The sequence below is a fragment of the Vidua macroura genome, chromosome Z (assembly GCF_024509145.1).
Source record: "Vidua macroura isolate BioBank_ID:100142 chromosome Z, ASM2450914v1, whole genome shotgun sequence".
In the NCBI taxonomy this organism is placed as follows: domain Eukaryota; kingdom Metazoa; phylum Chordata; class Aves; order Passeriformes; family Viduidae; genus Vidua; species Vidua macroura.
In genome coordinates, this window is record NC_071611.1 from 77,519,585 (window position 1) to 77,527,915 (window position 8,331).

An 8,331-nucleotide genomic window follows, 5' to 3' on the forward strand; every position below is an offset into this window, starting at 1 on the left:
TTGTATACTACACGGACCAATCCAGATATTGGCGTTCACCGAAAAGGAGCAGGAAAAACTAAGAGAAATGGGGATCATAGAGAAGGGAAATAGAAAAGAATTACCAGATGGCCGTGAGGTACTCCCAAAGTCAGTGGCTTGAAAAATCCTGGAAGCAATTCACACAAAAACACATTGGGGTACCCAGGCATTAATAGACCAATTTGCAATTAAGTGCACTTGTATGGGGATGCACACCTTAGCTAAACAAATAACACAACAGTGCCTAACCTGTCAAGGGGTCAACAAGAGGCAATGGAGACAAAGGGAAATGGGGGGACGGGAATTGGCACATAGAGCGTTTTCCCACATTCAAATTGATTTTACTGATTTGCCTAAAGTAGGAAGGTATAAACACTTATTGGTGATAATAGATCACTTGACTCACTTTGTAGAGGCATTCCCTACCTCCAACTACACAAACAGTAGTAAAAATACTATTAGAAGAGATAATCCCCCACTACGGACTAGCAGAAGTAATAGACTCAGACAGAGGGCCACACTTTGCCTCCAAAAGAATTAAAGAAGTAGGAACAAAGCGGCAATATCATACTCCCTGGCATCCACAAAGCTCGGGTAAAGTGGAAAGGGTAAATGGAAGTCTAGATGTAAATGGTAGAATGAAGACCCTAACATGTGTGAACGAAGGAACAGAGACAGCAAATGCTCACAATTCATGCTCAGAAACCTGGAGGATAATGACAACATTACAGGCAGTTGTTGCTATCTACACACGTAACTTCTCAGCCCTCACGGCGCTGACAGGAGTATGATCCTGAGCATCCTGATGAATATGCAAAGTCTGAATATCTATGAGTACTTTGGAGATGGTCAATAAGGAATCACTGCTCAGTGTCACTTCTAAAGAAGGGACACCAGGGTATCAATTAAAAACTAGCAGCAGGCAGTCCTTTACCCACGGACAAACAACTTTGCATGCTGGTGCTACGTGGCAGAAAGAGCAATTCAGTTCATGGGGGAACAACAACCTGGACCTAATGTAAGTTCTGGGACATTCTTGAGGGCCGCTTTTCTGTACCTTGGGAAATTACTCCAAGAAAATACATGCTGACTCTTTATTTACTGCAGAGAAGAAGTATTAGCCATTGTTCAAGATGATACTGGACTAGCCTAGAAATATTACCCAGTTGTTTTGGCTGGGGAATAGTTGGCTGCTATAGGTTTGCACTTCACTCTTAACATACAGGACGGCTGAAATCTGCAAAATAAAAACAAATCTCAAGCATTTATCACCTGCCTTTTCTCTAGATAGCACTGGCTTTTGAAATCCACACCATTTTCAGCATTGTAACACAACTCATTGCATCAAAAGACTTCTATAAAAGCAGAGCAAGGAACATAAAACCATGATTAACCATGATACATGAAATAAAGAAGTTATTCATAAGCTTTTAACAGAAATTCTTTAAAAAATAGAAAAAATAATTTTAACAAACACCAGCAGCTTCTGGCACAGAGGTATGCCCTGAAGTACCTCCTTTCAATTGAACTTATAATACACGTTTTGCATTATCTTTGTGCTACGGTTTCCTAACTTGAAGTTTTCTTTGTAGTCTCTGTAGGTAATTTTGAGTCAATAAAATAGATGGACTGTATTTTGAATTATCACAAACCAGGAAAAAACATGTTCTTGTGTTGATTAAGGTCTTCTTTCTTTGTCTCACTTAGAAAACACATCCTTATTTTCTTACATTTGATGCAAAGTCACAGAAAAAGACAGGAACTTTAGAAATTTGGCATGTATCTGCCCTATGAAATCCAACTTCATTTTCAAAGACATAGGTCTAAAACTGCCTCATCATACTATCTCTCCTTTCCTTCACATGTCATTTGGGAATGGGCATTCAACACAACATAAGCAATACTTAAAAACTTAATGGATTTGATTTTGACTTGACACAACAGTAGGACAAAGGGAACTCCCAGTGCTCTCTTAAGTCTCAGGAATATGGCAGTCTAAACAGATGGACTCATTTTAAAACACCTAACAGAAACTGTAAAATGCATCAACATTTCAATCTACAATAGCTTTTACAAGGTTTATTAACAGCTAATTTTTTACAGTATTTGTCATAAAAAGAATGTCAAAACTTCTGTGATCTTTGTTACTTGACATGCACTAGCTGTCAGCCTACTATAAGAAAATAGTACTCTAAAATTTACCTATTACATATGTTAGAATAACACTAGGAAGTTTACTTGTCACAGAAGGTTTTAACCACTCATACCTCTTTCACCTTGCCTGAGCCAATAACAAATACCACATCATTGACTGTTATGCTGGTTTCTGCTGTATTTGTAGAAAGAATCTGCAATTAAAACAACCAGAACTATAGTTAAAAGCAAAGACAAAAGAGATTAATACAATATCTGACAAAGTCCTCTAAATCGTACTATCTTGCGCACAGCAGGAGGTGACTTTCTTCCGATCCAAAGTCGGAGTATTTGAATGAAGCATGAAAACCTGATATCTAATGCACATTTAAGTGTTTTTGAAAGACACAGTGAAAACCTCAACCATAGAGGCTTTACCTGTGCGCATGGTCAGCAAATCTCCTGTCATCAAAAAGAATGCGGTCCCTCAAGCTATCTCATCATATCCAGGAAGAAATATTAAAATCGCTCCTGAAAGAGAAGCAGGTTTGCAGAGTTAAGCAGCAAATTCGCTTAAAATATCCATCAGTACTGTGCAGAGTAGCATTTGGAAGGTTTTACCTATGTAGTGTTTCCCAAAGAAGGGCAGGATTCATCAAAGGCTCAAAGTACAATCATTGGCTGGGAGTGTGTGTTTATACTTACCGGTCTCACAACTATGACAGATGTTATGAAGTGAGTGCATAATGAGGTCCAGATCCACCTTTTCATCAAAACTGTGATGATAAGCTGTCAGTAGTTCTCTGTCCTCTGCGCTAAGCTCACTAGCACTTGCTCAGACCAGGGAGCTTTCATCCAGATGTCCAAAACCTGCTGAAGCAAATAGAAAAATGCACAGACCAGACCAGAATCAAGGCTGTTTGTTTCAGGTTTGCATTCAGCCACCAACTAAACTTAGATCAACACCAACAAGACTACTCCTTTCCAATTTTAATTTTCAAGTGTAGCAGAACAGCACCTCCAAAATACTCTTACTGTTCACTGGTTTAAGTGCAATCCAACAAAGCATGAAACTTCAATTTTTAGCATAACTTTCAGTTCTTACTCTTTGTTGAAACACAGCCATAAGCAAAGTGTCAGAACTCAAAGTATAAAGACACTACTTGTTTACCTGTTAAATAAAAAGTATTTCAAAGCAATGTTTTCCCAAATGTTTTCCTCCCATAAGTAGGTACTGTGCAAGTGGAAACTACACTAAAAAGTGTTCTAAAAATACTAGTCTCTGCAAAACGACAACTGAACTGTAACTGTACGTTAATCAGAAACCAATTCTTGAATGACCTAGTACAAATGTCACTTCTACTGAATTTCTTTCATATGGCTACTATGTATAGACAACAATGTATAGACAAAAACACAACAGGTTTGTTTCCTAAATAAGCATCTGAAATTAAAATGGTACATAGTAGAATCATTATCTCTATTTATCTAAGTCACTATACTCATTTCCTGCCTAGACATATAATCATGATAGCAATGCCCACATCAAAATGATAAAAAAAAAATATGAAAGAAGTCTATACCACTGTAACTATACTTATCCTAGGATTTGCATATAATCAAGTGCAAATCAATAATCAAACATAATCAAAGAAATACACTGACTACAAACACCATTTTTTAAAAAGCATGGTTTTGAAACATTCCTGGTCTCCAATAAATCCTGCTATTTAGGTCAGACTTAAAGGCACAAAAAGCTAAAAATTGTTCTGATTAGAAGCCAAAATGCAAATTTCCCTTCAACATTTCCCTTCAGCTGTTTCTACAAAGTTGTTTTAGCTTACCTGTAGGATTCCCACAAGTCAACCACCTCTGTCTCTCCCAAGTGCTTAGCCCAGTCCACAGCCATCCTGAAAGAGTACACAGAAATCCTTTTTGAACTTCTCGCTTCAAAAGACACACAGCCTAAGACTCTGAATTCAATTTATAATTTCCGGAATACAATGTGATAAACAGAAGTTCAAATATGTTTCGAATGTCAAAATTTACTATTGCTTACAGTAGTCTGTTAAGTTAGCAATTAGTTTAAATGTTAAAGAAAATTCTTTCTCATTTGTATACTGACAAATCTATGCTTTGGTTTGCCTGTTTGTTTTTTACCAGCCATTAGAGGATTTGCAGTGGATACTTGCTCCCATACTGATCAGCTGCTCTACTTGACTCAAAAAGCCTCTCCCTGAAGCAATCATTAGTGCAGTTGCACTGGTTTCACTGTGCCTATTATCAGCTGAGAATTACAAATGAATAAGTAAATGAACAAATAAACCAGCAAACCAAAGAAAAACATTCTTTCTTTTTCACCTAAAGGTGCTGTGAATGTGGCTTACATGATTTTTAAAATCCAGGCCAGACAGAATTTGTTTTCTGACTTCATCCCACCACTCAGTTCATATGAATTTAACACTACTTTAGACACACCGCAGCATCTGCTAATACTTCAAAAGAAGCACAAACCAAAAAATAACTAAACAATGCATTAATTCTGCTAATTCTATTCACTTTTCCAACAGGCATCAGAATTCAAACCTAACAACGTTTGAACCTGGAGACAAAGCAGCCACAGAAGTTAAAGTCATTTTGTTATTGTTTTTTTTCTAATGTAATAAGATGATAGACTTACCACTGACATTTTCAGCTAAATTGATATGGAACACCTGAGCAAAGGCATCAATGACACTATTTGCCCCTTACCTTCATATCCCAGACCTTGCTATTGTATGCCAACGTAGCTCACATTTGTATTCACCCCTTTATCCAGGTGTCATCAGCTTGCTGGGATTTTCCCCCTGAGAGCAGCCTGGGAATGCTGCTTGCTGTCACAGGGCTTTGTTCCTCCCAGGAAACTCCACAGACTCACTTAGCTTCATCCTTTCTAACACATGGCCTGGGTTAACTGCCAAGAGGATGAGCAGTGTACGCCATTCCTCAGCAAATGCCAATCCCTCTAAGAAATGCTGATTCCAGTGGGATTTAGGCCCAAGTGCTGTTCTCAGGAGCACTGAAGTTCAGGGTTTCAGCAGCAAGACAAGAGCAGGCAGCTTGGCAGGCCTCCATCAGCTCCAGCACTCACCTGCCTTGCAAATTCCTCTGCTTCCTGTAGCCATTGGCTGAACTCCTGTTCTTGACCTGCGGCCTTCTCCTGTTTACCTGTGAGACTGGAAACCTGAGGTACTGAGGCACGTTATGAGGAAGTCTAGAATGAAATGACGGAGGAGAATTCTTCAGAAGCTGCACTTTGGATCGTTTGCCCTGCTTGGTGCTTGCAACTGTCCGCAGTAGACGTGAAGTTTGTGGTTCAGTGAGCTATATGGCCCCGAAAAGAAAAGACTAAGTTAGCTCAGGAAAACCAGGATCAATTTACTCAGCTCCTGCAGGCCGGAAATGAGAGAGCAGCAAATGACTGAAAAATGCAGTACTATGCAGCACGTACCCATCGTGGGCATGACAGAGATTTCAAACCCACATCCATGGGGAATCTGACCTTGCAGGTTTCCCACAAGCCAACGGGAGTGGGTTTTGGCAAAGGCACAAGGAGCTCAGTGTTGGACGGAGAAGTTTGTCAAGAGAAGGGCTGACTTGGGAGCTGGTGGAAGTGGAGAGAATGGGCAAATGCCTCCATGGGTGCACCCTCACTGTGTGAGGGTTGCTCCAAGGGCACCCCCTGCCATGCACAGGACGTGGGCACTGCCCCGTGCAGAGGACGTGTCCCTGCCATATTGCCAACATAAACGCTGCTCCAGTGTCATGCAAACACATATGGGTGATTTGTTAATCGGCATCTTTTCCCCGCTAAAAAATCGTTCTTCCTTCAGTGAGCCCTACAATTTGCTGATTGATGTTAGCCACGCAGTGAACGGGCGGGAATGACAGGCATTCCAATTTAGGGAACTGGTTTTAGTCAGAAGCATTGGTGGCCAAAGGACAGGGTGTGTGGGCTTGGTGCCTGTTCTGCGTTCCTCTTGGATCCTTTGAGCTATGGGTTATGCACTTCAAGTGGGTTTTGTGCTGCTTTGGGACAGTGTGTGCCTTTTCAAAGGAGCCCTTTTTGTCGCCTGATGCCATAAAGTCTGTGGACAAATGCAGGCATCCTTTTATTTTCAGCTGCAATTCTAGGGTCTGCAGACATGTGCAGGTGTCTTTTATTTTTGCCTTCTTCTTATACAGTCAGCTGATGGCTGCATGTGTCCCTTTTTCCCCTTTTCCTTGCACAGTCTGGGGCAAATGGGTTCCTTTTCCTTCTTTGTTTCCTGGCCTGCAGGCTTGAGCAGCACTGATCAAATGGTGGAGTGGATCCACAGAGCAGTTGGCAGGGCATTCTTGTTGGTGTCATCCTGCAAAGTTTTTAATGGTCTGACAGGTAAGTAAAAGTTTTTTGCTGGGGCAGCAAATTGAAACAAAACTGGCATAAAGATGGCATATGTTTGGTAAAACTCCTGCCAACAGCTTCAGCTAAAAAGGGGGTGTCTCTTGCCCAGCAGGGTGTCTGAAGGCATCCTTTTTTTTTCTCTGTGCTCATAGGGTCTGCAGACACATGCAGGTGTCCTTACACTCTGTGGATTTGTGCAGGTGTCCTTCTTTTCTTTTTTTCCCCTGTTTTGCTGTGCAGTCCAAGAATTCATGCAAGTGTCCTTTTATCCTCCTTTATTGGCACAGTCTCCAAACTCATGTAAGTGTCCTTATTTTACCATTTTAGTTGCATGATCTGGAGACTTTTGCAAGAGTCCTTTTTTTTAATCTTTTCACGGCACGCTCTGGGCATTCTTGCAAGTGGGTGATTTTTCCCTTTCTGTTTCATGGTCTGTGGACTGGAGCAGCATTGCTCAAATGATGGAGCGAGTCCATAGAGCAGTCGGCAGCGCTTTCTCCTTGGTGGCCCTCGCCGTACTGCCCGTGGTGCTGCCGGGCAGGCCTCAGTAGCTGCGTCTTGGGCAGCATCGCCACCCCTCAGCTCCGTCTGTCACGACTCCGGCCCCGACTCCGCTTGTGGCTCCTCTCGGGCCCGCGGAGGACACGCGCGGCAGGGCCTCACTCCCGCCTCCGCTGCAGGTTCCCCGGACTGAGCTCTGCCACTCGGCAGCGTGGCCGCCCAGCCCGATGCCAGTGCCCTGTTCAGATGGGGATGCCCAGCCCGAGGTGCCTGGGGGGCCGTAGCGGGGAGGTCGGGGACCGTTCCCAGCCCTGGCCCGAACGCCAACAGCCACACCTCGCCTGCAGGGAAGGCCCTCCAGGAGCGATTCAGCTGGGTTACCTGCAGGGCCGCAGTGCCTTGGGCACCGTCTGCTTGGGGACGTGCCTGGCGGACAACGCCCCGGTGGGTGGTGGGGCTGGCAAGGGGCGGAGTAGGGGGAGGGCAGAGGAGAGGGAAGGCGGGGCTGGGCAGGGTGGGATCTGAGCTCAGCCCGCTGCTCCCATTGGCTCGCAGGTGGCCATCAAATGTGTGTCGCGGGATTGCATCCGTCATTAGGGCGAGCTGGTGAATGACTTGGGCCAGCGGCAGAAAACAGCACATGACGGGCGGGGTAAGCTGAGGCCCAGGAGAGTGGAAGCTGCCAGGATGCCTCAGGAGAGAGCTGGCGTGAGCTCAGTGGAGGGCTCAGAGCATCCTGGGCTGGGTGAGGGCTTCCAGACCCCTGGCACGGCATCAGCCCCACTGACGGCATTGTGGTCTTCTTGCAGCCCAATGGAATCCACGTGCCCGTGGAGATCGAGCTGCTGGACAAGGTGTCCACTGGGTTCCATGGTGTTGTTCAGCTCTTGGATTGGTGTCAGCTCCCTAACAACTTCGTGTTGGTGATGGAGCGCCCTGAGCAGTCTTAGAACCTCTTTGATTTCCTTCTGCCATGGGGGCTCCATGTTGGAGGAGGTGGTGCAGGGGCTGTTCCTCCAGGTGCTGAAGGCCATGCAATACTGCAGCAGCTGTGGGACCCTGCACCGGGACATCAAACCAGAGAACATCCTCCTCGACCTGGCCACCGGACAGGCAAAACTGATGGACTTTGCCTGTGGCACCGACCTCCAAGACACAGTCTGCCCACACTTTGCAGGTGAGCCTACCCAGGGCTGTGCTCCCAGTTGGAGCCGGCATCTCATGGCCCAACCTGGCTATGGCTCCGGGGA

At 44.3% G+C, this 8,331-nt stretch overlaps 1 long non-coding RNA gene across 1 annotated transcript; it reads right to left on the reverse strand.

Annotated features, from left to right (window-relative positions):
• Positions 1–2,297: 2,297 nt before the first annotated feature.
• LOC128821632 (uncharacterized) lies at positions 2,298–3,006 on the reverse strand. Its single transcript, XR_008441174.1, has 3 exons — positions 2,860–3,006; positions 2,593–2,685; positions 2,298–2,369 (listed from the first exon to the last, which is right to left on the reverse strand). It is a non-coding gene; the product is annotated as an uncharacterized LOC128821632 (long non-coding RNA).
• Between the last annotated feature and the right edge of the window lie 5,325 nt (positions 3,007–8,331).